The sequence below is a fragment of the Pseudopodoces humilis genome, chromosome 3, assembly GCF_049639895.1.
Source record: "Pseudopodoces humilis isolate 2021_Gansu_Grassland_sample_001 chromosome 3, ASM4963989v1, whole genome shotgun sequence".
NCBI classification, from domain to species: domain Eukaryota; kingdom Metazoa; phylum Chordata; class Aves; order Passeriformes; family Paridae; genus Pseudopodoces; species Pseudopodoces humilis.
Window position 1 is genome coordinate 29,731,165 of NC_142202.1, and position 15,025 is coordinate 29,746,189.

Here is a 15,025-nt window from a genome sequence, read left to right on the forward strand (position 1 = left end):
ATCACAGCTAGGTGCTATTGGCTAATTATGGGGGTCATTACCATAGAGGAGGGGGGTGACTCTATCTTTCCGTTACATCCTGAAATCTTCCGACCGCTGTACCCTAGCTCCCCACACAGTCCACAACCTGTGGTTTAGTCCTTTATCCAGAGGGCTCACTTAGTGTGAGATACAGATGGAAGATGCAGTTTCAGGATTGTTTTCTTTATACCTTGATCAGCTAGGGATATGGATTCTAGGCTGCTCAGGTTCATCTTCCAATTTGGTAGCGTCTCCTTCTGCCAAGCTTAAGTCAGACTTGTGCCACTTTAGCTGAAGGTATCTTTCCATCAAGTCAGCTCCCACACTGAGACCAGAGCCAGCCAGGCCAAGCCAAAAACACTCCATATTGCAGTTAGGCTCCTATACATGGGGATATAGTGCTTGTTGGGATTTGTGTCTGAAAAATCCAAGAAAATACTTATCTTGGCAGCTTTGGTCTGCTAAACATACATACTCATACATGCTCCCCACTCCTTGCAAAAGTGTATGTGGTAATGAGCTTGTGTGATCCATCAGCAGATGCACTTTTTTTCATGCCAACTCTCAGGTTGAGCTTAGCACAGTTAGCATGAAATCCCTGAAGCTGTGGTTATATAATAAAAATTACCATATCTAATATGAATCAGGGATGCTCAAAGTCAATGGTTTCTAGCCAACAACAAAGGAAAAAAATCTTGGAAATTAAATTTTGAATTCATATTAACCATATTTTACTCAAGAAGCACACAGAGGATCTTAGATGATTTAGAAAGGTACAATTTAGTGATGCAGTGATTGCTTTTTGGAGGGTGATATTACCTCAGTACCTGGGATTCACAATCACTTGGGTAATATGGGAAATGTAGCCATTTTAATTGATTATGAGAATCTTAATCCCCGGGTTGATGTTTCCACAACATGGACAATCAGTGCAGCTGATAGACTCATGAAACTCCACGGTGCCAGATTCAGCACGGGATTTTTAATCTCCTTTTGGGACATAGTTATGACCTCTAGGAGAGAAGAGCTACTACTTGTGAAGTAAGAAACCCTAGTGGTTTTAACAAATAAACACATTAGACATAATCTGTTAAGATATGCATTTGTTCAAATAAGTGTGTGGAAAAATAGCCCCTCATGTGTCTCTACCATGATGTTCTCAATGCAGAGATCTAAAGACTGTGTAATGTCACTGGGTTTGTTTTCTTTCGGAGTTATTCTGTGGTTGTCAGTAACCTTCTCTCCATTTTAAGAACTGATTATTTAATATTTGATATGATTTGTTGTTGGGAATATTAGGCACTTGCTAAAGCAAATCAGTGTTGGGAGAGTGTGGCTCAAAGGCTTAATACTGGAAAAGGAATTTTATTTGTATTCCACCTTTCACTCTTGATAACGTTTGTACCAGCCTGGACACAGCCACTGTTGAATGAGTGTTCAGTGGCATGTGTGAAATGAGTTGGGTGACTCTCAGGCTGGCTGTCAAGAGGAAAATGCTCATATCTATTGAGAAACCACTCAGACTATTCAGCCGAGTCTTCACAGAAGTATGGTGAATGTCGTTTATTTCTATCTTTAGCACACCTTTTATAGGGTCTGAAAGGGTCTGTGGGCTAAGCAAGACACTATTGGCTAATGCATATTGTTTTACATTTTTTCTCCTGTACACAAGGCTATTGTTTTTCTTTCATTCTTGCTGCTCCAGGAGAGTTTTAAGGGCACTAGCCTTTAATATCGTCGCTTATACCAAAGGCTGGTTTGTGCAGACAGGCTTTTAGCAAAATATCATGCTTTCACTCTGTTAAAATATTCTCTACACATATCCTGTAATATGCTTATTGTTACCAGTCTGGCTGAGCTCACTCTTGTACCAGATCTATAATGGAATGGATATCTATGCTCCATGAACTTAATTTTATACTAGAGTTATGAATTTCAACAAAGCTCAATCCAGTTCATGTTCTTATTTACCTGCTACATAGTCCACAAATCCAATGGTACTCAGGGTGATGAAGGTGAAGTAAAAGCCTTCTCAGTAGCTCCAGCCTTCTACATAACTGAAAACTAATGGTGGGAACACCAGGAAAAAGCAAGTGGTCAGGAAGATGGCGACTGCCAGTGTTTGAACCACCTGAAAGAGAAGAGGAAGATGGCAGCTAAAGAGCATGGAGCAGTTGTCAAAATTGCTGTGTCTGTTTTACTCTTGAATCACAAACCCACCCCACATGGGAGTGACAGCAAAAAAAAAAGAAGGATAAGACAATGCTTCCATGTACTGCAGGTTGAACTCACTGTTTACTCTGCACATAGATATTGAAAAACTGCTCAGACTATTCACCGAGTCTTCACAGAAGTATAGCGAATGTAGTTTATTTCTATCTTTAGCACACTTTTATAGGGTCCGACAGGGTTCCTGGGCTTAGCAAGCTACTATTGGTTAATGCATATTGTTTTACATTCTTTTTTCAATACACAAGGCTATTGTTTTTCTTTATTCTTGCTGCTCCAGGAGAGTTTCAAGGACACTGCCTTTAATATTGTCACCTGGATTAAAGGCTGGCTTGTTCAGACAGGCTTTTAGTAAAATATCATGCCCTTGTTCTGTTAAAATATTCTCTACACATAGATATTGTACCTAACCATGAAAAAAAAAACCAACAACTTAAAATTAGGAATAAAAGGAGGATTTTTTAAAATCTTTTTATAATGAGTTTTCAAGAGTGTTCCACTCATATTTTCAGACTTACTAGGACAGCCATTGGAATGAAATACTCATTTTACAATTTCAATTCAAGTAGAGATGCTCTTGTAGTAACTAGCTTGTCTTTGGGGAAAATCACCATGTACTGCATAACTCATGAAAAAAAAGATTGGCAAGAGCAAATTAAGGTTCTTTTCACTATGACTGCTTCCAAAGATTTATAAAGTGGCTTGCAAGAGCTCAGCCAAGAAGTATGTTTGGATTAAACCTAAGTGAAAACAGTTTGCCTGCTTTCATTTTTAACTTTGAAGTGTTCAGAGCTGAACTGGTTTGTGTTAGCACAGGGCAGATCTGTGCCTTTCAGGAAAAACATCTGCCTTCGGGGAGATACGTTACTGTATACGTGACTACAGTAGATAGGTACACAGAATGGTCAATGGATGGGTCCTGAACGGATTTTAGGAGTTTAGGACTGATGATCAGGAGCTCATGGGTTTCCAGGGAGCACATTTTAGTGAACTTTTGAGTAATGATGTGTGGGCTGATGCAAGCTCATTGCAATCATTTAAGAATGCCCTCACTGACAATCAAACCAGAATATGATTTTCTATTAATGAGTCTGTTGTGTCTGGATGAAAAGCCAAACCACTTTTGCTAAAGTGGAAGGTCCAGATAACATGTTTTAATTTCTCTCTCTGAATTATCTCACATAAAACTTAATGATCTGAGCTTGAGAAACTTGGCTTGAGATGACTGGGTGACTCTGACAAGTCACTTCTATATTATGCATCGTGTCTCTCTAGCTGTGTAATTATACTTGCCTCATTTGCAGAGCAGTTTGAGAATTACTGATTGACATGATTATAGTTATATATAATTCAGTTGTTCTTAACTACTTCATTCCAGTACTGTAATAGTGTTCAATTACATAATAAACTTTGCAAAAAATGTATACCAAAATGAACAATTTTACTTTTTAACCTGTCTTTTAAGAACTTTCTTGTATAAACCTGTAATGTTTGGAACAATAAGTCAGGAATAATGACGAACTGATTGAAATTAGTTTCCCAGAGAATGACAAAATTCTGTTTATAAGGAGATAGACCAACATCCTTGAATAAACTTTTCAGAGCAAACAAGGAGATACAGCTCCAAAGCTTTGTCTGATCATAGGAGTTCTGTCAGAAATGAGTGTCAGCTTAGGAGTGAAAAGGGGAAAAAATAGATCACATCCCTAAGCTGCTATCAGAAATCCCAGGAAAGATGCAGTTATACTAATATGAAAATCCTTCTTGTGGTAGAGCTGCATGAGTTTGGGGAGCAGTCAGAGGTTATGTAGCTAAAGAATTTCATGCTTATATAAACCAAGTCTGTATTTAACAGTACCTTTATAGCTTTACCATTGTAAATAAAGAATGTAGTGACTCAAGAGATTTTACAAATGTAAAACAAAAAACTCGTGCCAGAACTCTGAAATATTTCAACATATCTCACATGTATAATCTCCCTTTTCCCTAACTGAAGGGGTCAATTCATTGAACCTTCTCTCAGAAACATGCACTAACCTTGTAATAAATGTCCTTCATGTATTTTCCATTATCAGTGCTTTTCTTATTAAAAAATGCCAGGACTAGTTCAATGGCTCACCAATAAACTATAAGTAAAGAGTATTCGCATTTTAAGGAAAAAAAAAGGAAGTGTTAAGTTGCTGACACAATCAGGAAAGCTAATTCCATCCAGATCATTAGGCCAATAAAAATAAGTTGCCTTTGCACAGTGTAGAGCTAGACTCTGGATAGATGCTGGCATAGGCTGGAGAATAAAAGCTTGATTTGGCAATGTATGTAGACACACATATTCTGCCAAGGTCACCAGGTCTATCTATGGTTTTGCTGGGTAAGGTTTTAAAAAGGCAAATCTAGGGCACCTCAAGCAAAAGCCTATAGCTTTAAAGCTATTGTAGGTAAATTGATTGTATCATGTTTCTGATAGAGAGGGCCATGTAACTCCTGTGGTTCACACAAGGAAACCTAGCAGCAGCAGCAGCTATCTGAGAAAAGAACTTTAACTAGCTTTAAAACAGTGAAAACAAATGGTAAATTGACACTGTACCTGGGCACGCCCTCACTTTCGAACCCCTCTTTCCAGGGTAAGCAGATGAGCATTGAGAGATTTCTCCAGCTGATTAAGGAAGACCAGGTTGAGGGGCTCTCCAAATAAGGCATAAAACACACAGGTCTGCCCTGTCACTGTGCTGGTGGACAGGTGACCATAACCTGGAAATAAAGAAGAAAACAGTTACATGAAAAGGCTCTATAGTCAAGCTGCAGGCATCATGGGGTGTTCGTAAGCTTGGAAGCTCAACCACATTAAGCTTCAGGAACCTGTAGATCTATGATTTTCTGCAATTAAATCTGTCTGCAAATTGCCATTGCTTATGATGAAGCCTTTTGCTTTCACTATTACTAGCTGAAAACTAAACATGAAAAATATTAGTCTTCCAGATATTATTGTAACTTTCTATAGGTCTCTGATTTTGTGGCTGAGTGTGTCTGAGTGCTTCAAAACAACCTAAAGATGTGCTGTCCATGTACAAAATAATCTTGCATGTATCAAGCAGGCACTCAGCTTTTTTGGGAGTATAAAATACTGGATACAGAAAAATAACGGGCATAATTGGAAACCAATAGAAAATCACAACCCACGGTAGCTGATTGCCTTGCAGCTGTACTCTGTCCAGTAATTACACATTTCTGGGGACTTTACAGGACAGCTGGAAGAAACATTAGTTTTTAAGGAAAGAGAGTACCTCAACTATAGTGGTGACAACAGTTCCTGCAAAAAAGGAGTTGCTAAAGTCCCAGTTACTGGAATTTGTAGTGTTTCCTTCTTGGTTGACTCCTTTTTCCCATGCTTCCATGAGGACATGAAACAGAAAAGGTCAAAGGAACAAGGATGAGGAAGAATACAGGAAATAGAGATAAGTAAATACTGTTTTCCATCTTGAGCAAGCAAAGTGATAAACAGTGTAGATAACAGGATAGAGTTGGACTGAAAAGAACTTCTGCTGACATAGCAAAACTTGGAAACAAAGCTGGCCAGGAACTTGAACACTTGCTACAGGAGAACAGATCATTGAAGTACCATAGGTTCACCAGGTAGATGAAATCTAAAGGGAAAGAGGTGGAGGATTCCCTAAAGTGATCAAACTGGGAAAAAAAATTAAAGTTGTGCCATAAAAATAAAATAGTTGCCCTTCTGTCCTTTTGTAATTTGGTCATCTCATTCAAGTTTTTAATTTATGCATGTGTAAACATAGAATTGTGTTTGTGGGCAAGGGCATGGGGAACATGCTCATTTCTGCTTCCTCCATTTAAGTACTAGTAAGGATGAATTACTATTTTTTGCTATGACTTCCATATAATTTTTAGTGAATATTAGGTTTCTCCTAATCTGAAAGATTAATGAATAAAATATTCTCTGCTATTCCAGATAGCTCTCACCAGACCAAAACTACTGTGTGCCAAAAAATTACTGTTCCTACATCAAATAGGATGTCGACTGCCTTACTGAACATTGTGTTCCTTTGCTGTGCCCAAGAATTTCTCTGTGGGAGACTGGCTTTCCTCTGCTCAGTGGATGGGGTTTTAAGGATATCCTTGTTTGTCACATACCTTACAAAGGCTTAGTCACAGCCTCTGTAATTTTGCAAAATGCCTGAAGGAATTACTTGTTCATCTCTTCTAAAGGCTTTGTATGATGCAAGACATGAGCAGGAGTCAATAGCAACCCCAGCTTTAGCTGGTTCCAGGAGTATAAGATCCAAGAAGATACTCTTTCTTGATTCAAATGTTAACCACTCCCAGAAAGATTGCTTTTCTAGTGAATATAACTACTACAAGGTATCTGATTTTGGACAGATTCTGCAATATTAGCTGATCTGTACTGGTGGACTGAGCATCCTAAGTACAATAGCTAATTTGATTCCTTCAGTAAAAATTCCTAAAGCATTGGCCAAATTTATCAGAGGGCTGCTGGACATCAACATGTGTGACCTCATGACCGAGGAGTCAGCAGAGCTTATTTTCAATATGACAAAGAACTTTGCATTATCCATTAAAAACCTTTTCTTAGAATGAGAATAATTTAACGTCAGATTTCCTATAGTCACTTATTTCATTTGTTCCTTTGAAGAAACACACAGAAGCTACTGAGGTGTAAGTATTTTGAAATAATCAAAGATTTAATTTATTCCTGTAAGGAACACTAGACAGTTCTATGCATTTCAATACACAAGAGTTCACAGGAATTACATTCACATCATGAATGCCAACACAGAAGAGTAAGGCAACTTTGAGTGTGGAACCTTTTAGGCACAGTCTAACAAGGCCAGATTTCTTGGTATAACTGATGCTGTTAAGTACAACCATGTTAAGAACCCCATGAATGAAATGGCATCCCAGTGCCCAACAAACAGGTTCCTGTAGGACAGTTATAATGGCTCCTGGCTGCTTTCATCTACATGTCAGGTAAGGGTTATGGCAGCTGCTGAATGGTTGGTGAACATTAGCTGTTGCCCTTGGGTGAGAAGTACTTCAGTACATAAAAGCAATGTGTTGTAATTTACAATAAGAATATGAAACCTACATTAAGCTATAGTAGGATGTGGAGAGAATAAAATATGCCTGATGTTTCTGCTCCTGTCTCCCTGTCAATGCATATTGCAGCCACCTGGTCATAGACAAGAATTTGGTCCTTTTGGTCTGTATTTACATCACGTCCTTTGAAACTGAAAAAGTATGGACATGATCAAAACACAGACTCCTTACTCAATGCATCTGCTTCTCAGCTGTGCTGTCAGACTTGCAAAATTTCCTTATCAACGTATGCCTACCAGAGATGCATTAGATAAAAGCTCCAGGCTGCCCATGTTAGGAGATGCAGCTCAGAGCCATCTCTCAGCTAGGCAGTTTTAGCTATGCAGAACCAATGCAGTTTATTGACATGGAATTACAAGAATTTGTTTGATGCACAATGGAGTCAAAAGCTAATGAATTATAAGTGGTAACTCATTATAAGTCATAATAGATATGCAAAAAATAATTCTCTCTGTTGAATCTCACATTACAGGATTTAGGTTTAAAGAACAAGCATTAAGATGAGACATTAAGACAACATATTATATGTGTTAGCTGAATATACTGAGCCCAGAGGCTGTGTCTCACTGCAGTCTAACTACTGTTACTGTTTTCAGACTGGAACTTGTGGCATGATGAACAGGTCTCCTTAACCACATAGTTAAACATGCAGAGACACAACTGCTTCCCTGCATTAGAAATTTTATACGGGAAGACTAGTGTTCTCTTATATTAATAAGAGACAAATTTGTTGACAGGTCATATATGCAACATATGGGTCAGAGAGTACCTGCACTTATGTATACCTTGAGGACTACCAAGTCTCAATACTTTGAAGCTTGGTGAATTGATTTGGTGCCCTCAGCCTCAGTTTTATCTGAAACAGCTCACAAGTGAAATTGTGTTTAATTCGGCAGATACACTGCAGCAAAATGCAATTCTCTGAGTGGCACAGCAGTGGACCTAAGAAAAGTCCACTGGAGTCAGAGAGAGAAGAATCTGGACATGTGTGACCTCCTCTAATTTTCTGAGGGTAGTGGTGATTTAAATAAACCTTTCAATCCCATGAAGTATCACACTTAGGCTTAGAATGAGAATCGGGGTTTTCACCTCTGCAGTTGGAGAGATAAGGGAAGGACAGGTAATATCACCAAGTCATGAAGGTGAAAAATATAGACATGTTTTTAGGCATGTAAATTCTTGAATGCTCTAGTCATTTTCTAGCCAATGTCCAGTGTTTCACAAGTAATATATCACAGTATTAGTAATCAGAACACTGGCTTTGTAGATGTAGAGGTTCAGGCACCTTTTCTACCCTTTCTGATCTGAACTTCACTGTTCACTTAAATCCATATATGAAGTCTGGGCTTTTTGTTGATCAAAATAATTTGCCTTCATGGAAGTCCTCTGACTTGGGCAGTACAAATTGTTTTGAGTTTTTATCAGTTTTAATGACATAGTAGAAAGATTCAAACTGTTTAGACATCCAGCTCTGCAACTGGGTATGTTCTGAGCACAAAGAAACTCAAGGATTCGAAGTTAAAGGATTTCTGTCCAGTTCTTGCAGTACTATTATGAGAATATATCTATAATATTGGGAAAGGTCTAGTATTTTATCTCCAGCCAGTTTTGAGGAAAAGATTAAAATGTAATTGAAGTTGTCATTAACTGACAATCTGTATCAAAAAAAAGCCTTTTATCTCTTCGTATAGGCAACAGATAACACAGTTTGTGATGGATTTGACTTCATCTTTTCTGGCCTGGAAGTGCAGGACCACTTTCAAAGGTAGCAGACAATTTCTAGTACAAAAGGGCAGAATTTGCCAGGTTTGAATGGGAGAACCTTGGAAGGGCAACCTACTTCTATAAGTTTGATTCTTGTTTTTTGTTCTGAAGCATAATTCCCAGTAATAATTAATGAGGGAGATGAGAACCATGAAGTTGGAATTATTGCAGTGTAGCACAAGTGCATCACTAGATGCACTTATATTTTGGGAGTTCATGACTGTGGAAAGAAAGGAGTTCCATAGATCAAGATAAAGAAGTGTATGAATGGGCCTGAGTTATTTAAAGTTACATATTAAATATCATAGATAGCTGATTGGTTTATATCATGCTTGGCTACTTGGCTCCAGTAGTATAATTTCTTCTAATGAAAATAATGCTTGAGCCAAAATAATGGGAACCCTTTCTTCTTACCTGTACAAACTGCTCCAGGGCTTGTCTGTCCAAGCAGGTGTGATTCTGCAGGAACTTGAGCTTTTTCAGCTGGAACTGGTCCCGAAAATGTGTTTCTGCCAGCAGCTGGAACACCAAAGCACCCAGAAGGAGGTAAAAGAGGTACCTCAGTACCAGCAGTGGAGTCCAGCTGATCTGTCAGCTGTGCATGGGGAGGAGGGGCATGCTGCTGATCTGCCCTTGTCAGTCTCTGCTCAGTACTTCATAAATTACTGTTCCATGATGTGACCTACCTAAAACACCCAGGAATCATATACCCGTGTTCCCAGCGGAGAGTTTTTCAATAAAACATCAGGGTATCAGGGCATACAAAATGAGACTAACAGAGAAATTTCATCCCTCCACATCTGTTCTCTATCCAAAATAAAGAGTGAACATTTATAGCTTAATAAGAACCATAGTGAATCATAGTGTTTTTCTTCTAGTAACTTTTATACAAAGATCTCAATCAAATGAATAAACCTCTCTGAGGTTGGTATTGGTTTCCAGTCTGGGAAGCTGAATCAAAACTGTGGTTATATGACTTACCCCAGGTCATATTAATATAGAGCCACAGATAGACTCTTAAAGTCTTGACAAGTAGAGCCTTACTCTAAACACCAGACTTCTGTAAAATAAAATGCTCTAAACTCTCTAATTACAGCAGAATCCCCAGAGGAATGAAGAGTATGGAGCTGAATAAATGGAAAAGTCAATAGCTGCTGTCTGTACCATACAAACATTGCTGGAACCAGTAAAACCAGTATGATGAAGCTTATAAACATCCTGAATTCAACTTGGTCATAAACATAAACTGTTTATTTTCTAGTCCTGATAAGATCAATCCCCTCACTGCCTGGCCTACTGCTCCTGAACCCTGTAGACGACTCCACCCTTTAGTCCATAAAGTTAGAGAATAAACCACTCATGCCTACTGCCTTCAGTCTCTGTATTGCCCTTTTAATCCAAATACTTAAGGGGGAAGAAGGGCTTAAGGTTAATCATTACCTAAAAAAGTATCAGAGTTTCACTCATGGGAGCCTTAATTATTATCGTACACTGGAAACGAGCTAGGCTTGCATTTTTTCTGTAGGAAGAGCTTTATGGCAAATGTCACCTGTGTCACGCTGCTTCTGAAAGAAAAAAAAACCCACACATACACACTCACACACACACACACACACACACACACACACACACACAAACAAAGATGGCCAGGTGTCTAGGGCTGCAATTTTGTAATTATACTCCCTTACGGTTAAAATGTTCTGGATATAGATATCCCTACTTTGCTTAGCATTCATATGGTTTTACACCTATCTTCAAGCAAGAGGTAGTGTTCACAGAAAACGTCTGAAAAAATTATTTCATTCATATCTGTACCTGGGAAAGTCCCTGGACTTGCCATTTGTACTGTGCCCATAACCTGGGGCCAGCCATCATCCAGAGCAGGATGACTGACTGGCAATGGAAGGCCACTCACCACTCTGAAAAGTGAAAACAATTGTGGGTAATTCCCAAGATACCATCCTGGATTTTGTCTGGCACTGCTCTGTCAGCGTGAGTAGGGGAACAGAAAGATTTCAATAGGGAAGTGCAATGTGCAAGGACTCAGCCTTGGTGGTCTGGTGTTTCTTTTCAGCTGAAAAAGCTGAACATTTGGGAGATGGAAGTTATAGTAGCACTGATATTACTGAGCACTGCAACAACATTATGAAGCAAACTAATCTGAATCAGCTGAGGCATCCAGCTTATTATCACTGATGGAAGGCCTCCTGTGCTAAGGATGACATTTACTTAGTATCTAACAAGAACATCACTCTTGTATCTGACTTTCATAACTAAAAGGTACAGCTTGTTATTCCATTCCCAGTGCAATGATATGGGTAGACAATCCTGGGGTATTGCACTAGCAGGGCTGTCTCTGGATGGAGACAGCCATTTTGTGTTTTTGTAGGACCTATGTGTTTGGTAGGACCTATGACTACCAGGCTGAGAGAATGCTGGCCTACTGGTTTTCTGGAATGGATGAAAATCATGGAATTGTGCACAGCTGGACTGGGACATATTTTCTCAGTTGAAGTACATTTCACAATTAAGGGTATGAAACTGTAAGATATAAATTAACAAATACAGCATATAATCAGTTTTATGTCCCCTTTATGTTCTTTCAGTTCGGATCAACCAAGCATGCCAGCTGACAAATTTGGAAGTGTAAATTATGCCTTAAGAAAAAATAAATATTCAGACTTACTTTTGGGATATTAATTTTCTAAGTTTTTTCAAATTGAGTTACTAACATCATCAAACTGCGCTTATTTCTATACTACAGTTATTCCTACTGGTTTGGTTCTTTCCCCCTCTAGTGTCAGGCTGCAGTATAGGAACCAAAGAAAACCAGAATCTGTACACTAGCCCAGAAATTATGCCTTGTCACAGGAAAAAAAGAAACCCAAATATGTACATTTGGAAATAAACTGCAGATTATGTGAGTTCTGAATCTGGAAGAGGGTGTTCAGCATACCACATTGGAAATTAAATTTGGCTTCCAGGTAAAAAGACATCATATACAATGTGCTGAAATAACAATACTAGCAAATTGCTTTTTATGACAGGATGACAAAGTACACTGCCTAGTCTTAACTTCTCTTGTTGTTTTTCTGATGCTCTTCTGATTAAAAAATAAACAAAATCTGAGTTCACAAACTTTAGGAATAAAAAAATGCCAAATGCAAGAACATTTTAAGAGTAGCTGAACATGGAAGTTGATTGTTCTTCTGAGGTCCTGCTTTTCCAGTGTTCTTGCCAATGTAGAACATAAGAGTGCACCTGCTCTCAAAGCTAGGGAATGACTTCTCATGAAACATATTTTGAATTCAGGACTGGACATGATCTCCTTGATTATTCATTTACTTTTCTTTCTTCCTACCTGTGGCTGACTCAATAGGATCCAGCTTTTCCTATAGAAAATCTGAGCTATTCTGGAAAGTGCAGATACCAAAATGACATCCTGACTTACAATCAACATAATAATCACTTTTCATGTACTGCTTGGAGCGAATCAAAGGATTTAGTGTTCTCCAAACGCTATACCTATTGTTGTTACAGTCTCAACACAGATAGAGGTGAAATTAAAGATAGGCCAAAAATAACTGACACGGTTTGCTCACTTTCATTACTGGTTTTCAAAAGCCAGAAAAAATGCCATTGTGATCAGAAGTATAATTTACATCAACACAAATAAATTGTTTCTAAATTAAGTAATAAAATAAGTTGAAAGATTTCTTGACTGATTCTGTTATTCTCAAGCTTCTGATGGAGAATGATTTTTGGACTAGTTTTTCTGGTAGAAATTTCTCTATACAGAACTAGTTGACAAAGTAGATGCAAATATTTGGGGGTTCATTCTTTTGCATGCTAAGCATTCCAGCCTGAACAGTTTGTACAATGAAATACTTAATTATTTGAATTTGTTTTGCTCCTTGAATGACTTTTAAACTTGGTACTGCAGAGAATAATTAAGGAAATTATTTTAGAACTATATTAAATCTAAATAAGAGAACCATTGCATTTCTTCAGGCATGACACTGGCATCTGTCAATTTTCTACTTTTGATTTTTTTTCTCACTCCAAATTTAAACCAATTATTTTGGCTTCCTGATTTATGTTCACATAGGTGAAAACATGAGGCATTTTCAGATAAATATTATAAGGAATGCTAAGATTTCAACAGTATTTTTCTCAGAAAGAGTCCACAGGAAGAAAAAAAAGTTTCCTTGAATTCTGTAATTATTGTATTCAAGGAAAACCTTGTTTCTGTTCTTTATCTGTATAAATGCATTTGAGTAAATCCACTGCTGGTCCACAAATACTAGTGTTTTTTCACTTCATTGTTTGTGTCAAATGAAACACTGCAACTGCCCCCTAAAATTAACAGAAGGTAACCTTTAGAAAATCTCAGGAGCTGTTCCTGAGCTTTTCCTCAAGGAAAAGAGAAAAGAAATCTTCAGTTTTATTGTGGTGGTGTCAAATCAAGGCATAGATGGTAACCACTATAAATATTCAGTTTATTTTGCATGTCTTATAGGTAGGGTTTCAAAGCAAATATTGGAGGAAGTGAAAATATTAAGAAAAAAAATTTAGAAAAAGATTGTTTAACATTGATTAAAGCAACAATAAAAGATTCATATGAAATAACATAAAACCAGCAGTTTTATTTTTGTGGTTATTAAAGATGCACTTTGAAAAGATAAACAAATTCTGTATAGAGCTACTAAATATGCTATAAGTAACACGGCATTCCCAGATGTTAATCTTCTTGGCATCCATATTCACCAGCTGCATGTTTGCAGCAACATTTATAAGATCTTAACATTTTATTATGTTGAAGTGCTCTCAGTTTATACTACTGACATAAAATACTTGCATCCCATGATTGATTAAACCAGGTAAGGATATATTACATTATATACTTACACTGTTACACATGTGAACCTCATTATTCCTCTTCAAAGCTCCTTTCTTAAAAAAATGCAGGAGTGACAGAGGGAGATTGAGTTAGGGCATATCCATCTTCCAAGAAAGAGAATCTCAAGATAAGGTTATGCCATTTTCTTCTTGGAGCTCTCTGGAAAGCTGTAGTGGCCAATAAGAAGTGAAATGCCCAAGCCAAAACCTGATTAACTCAAGGATTCCACTAATGCAGGTCCAGACCGTTTACAGAACCCTGGCAGATTAAACATAAATGAGAACAGACCCCTTGGCCCTTATTATAATCTGGGTCATATCCTGACCCTCCCAGAAGCAACAGTGGTGTAACACAACAGAGGATGTGTATATTTTTCTAAAATTAACTATATAGAAGATTGGAAATGTGCTGAAATAAAAGATGAGATGATCCACAATACCTGGAATCAATTAATCTCAGAAATATCTGTATGGAATCTTGCACTCTAGAGCTACTTCATCAAGAAATCCCCACAAAAAGAAAAAAAAAGATATTTGGATTTATAATGGTTACAGATAATAAATAAATTGTATTTACCATATGAACATTGAACCAAACCCAACTAGATATCATGTGGATTGACTGGAGTGAGATGTGCATGAGGAATGCCATGCTTAGCAATGCTGTTTTATATGTGTCTTAGAGAGAATTCAAGACCAGGATAAATGTGAGCCTCTGATTGTTTCTTCAATGTAGTAAATGCTTGGGCTATTTCAAATTAATCTTGAAGTTACATGAAGAGATTTTATTAAAAGAAGGAACTTTGGTTGTCTGTGGCCAACAAAAATTTCTTGAAGTAATAAATGCTTTCACAAAGCCACATAGACTTAGAGAAGAGATTCAGAAGCCCTCCAGCACCCAAGAGAAGGCCATCAAAACCCAGAGCCAGGCTTTTGACAGTGTGTATTGGGAGAGGAAAAGAGATAATGACAAAAATAAAAG

General features: G+C 37.8%; 1 protein-coding gene across 3 annotated transcripts in view; it reads right to left on the reverse strand.

The window, feature by feature from the left end:
- Positions 1-233: 233 nt before the first annotated feature.
- KIF6 (kinesin family member 6) overlaps positions 234-15,025 on the reverse strand; it is a 247,134-nt gene continuing 232,342 nt past the window's right edge. Inside the window, exons 23-28 of one of the 3 annotated variants that reach the window (XR_015772096.1) lie at positions 10,585-14,302; positions 9,559-9,663; positions 5,532-5,635; positions 4,835-4,998; positions 1,993-2,152; positions 234-402 (exon numbers count right to left, since the gene is read on the reverse strand). The gene's annotated coding sequence lies outside the window, so the exon portion shown is untranslated. Of the gene's footprint in view, positions 403-1,992; positions 2,153-4,834; positions 4,999-5,531; positions 5,636-9,558; positions 14,303-15,025 lie in introns of all 3 variants that reach the window. The other 2 variants (XR_015772098.1, XR_015772097.1) reach the window with 2 other exon arrangements.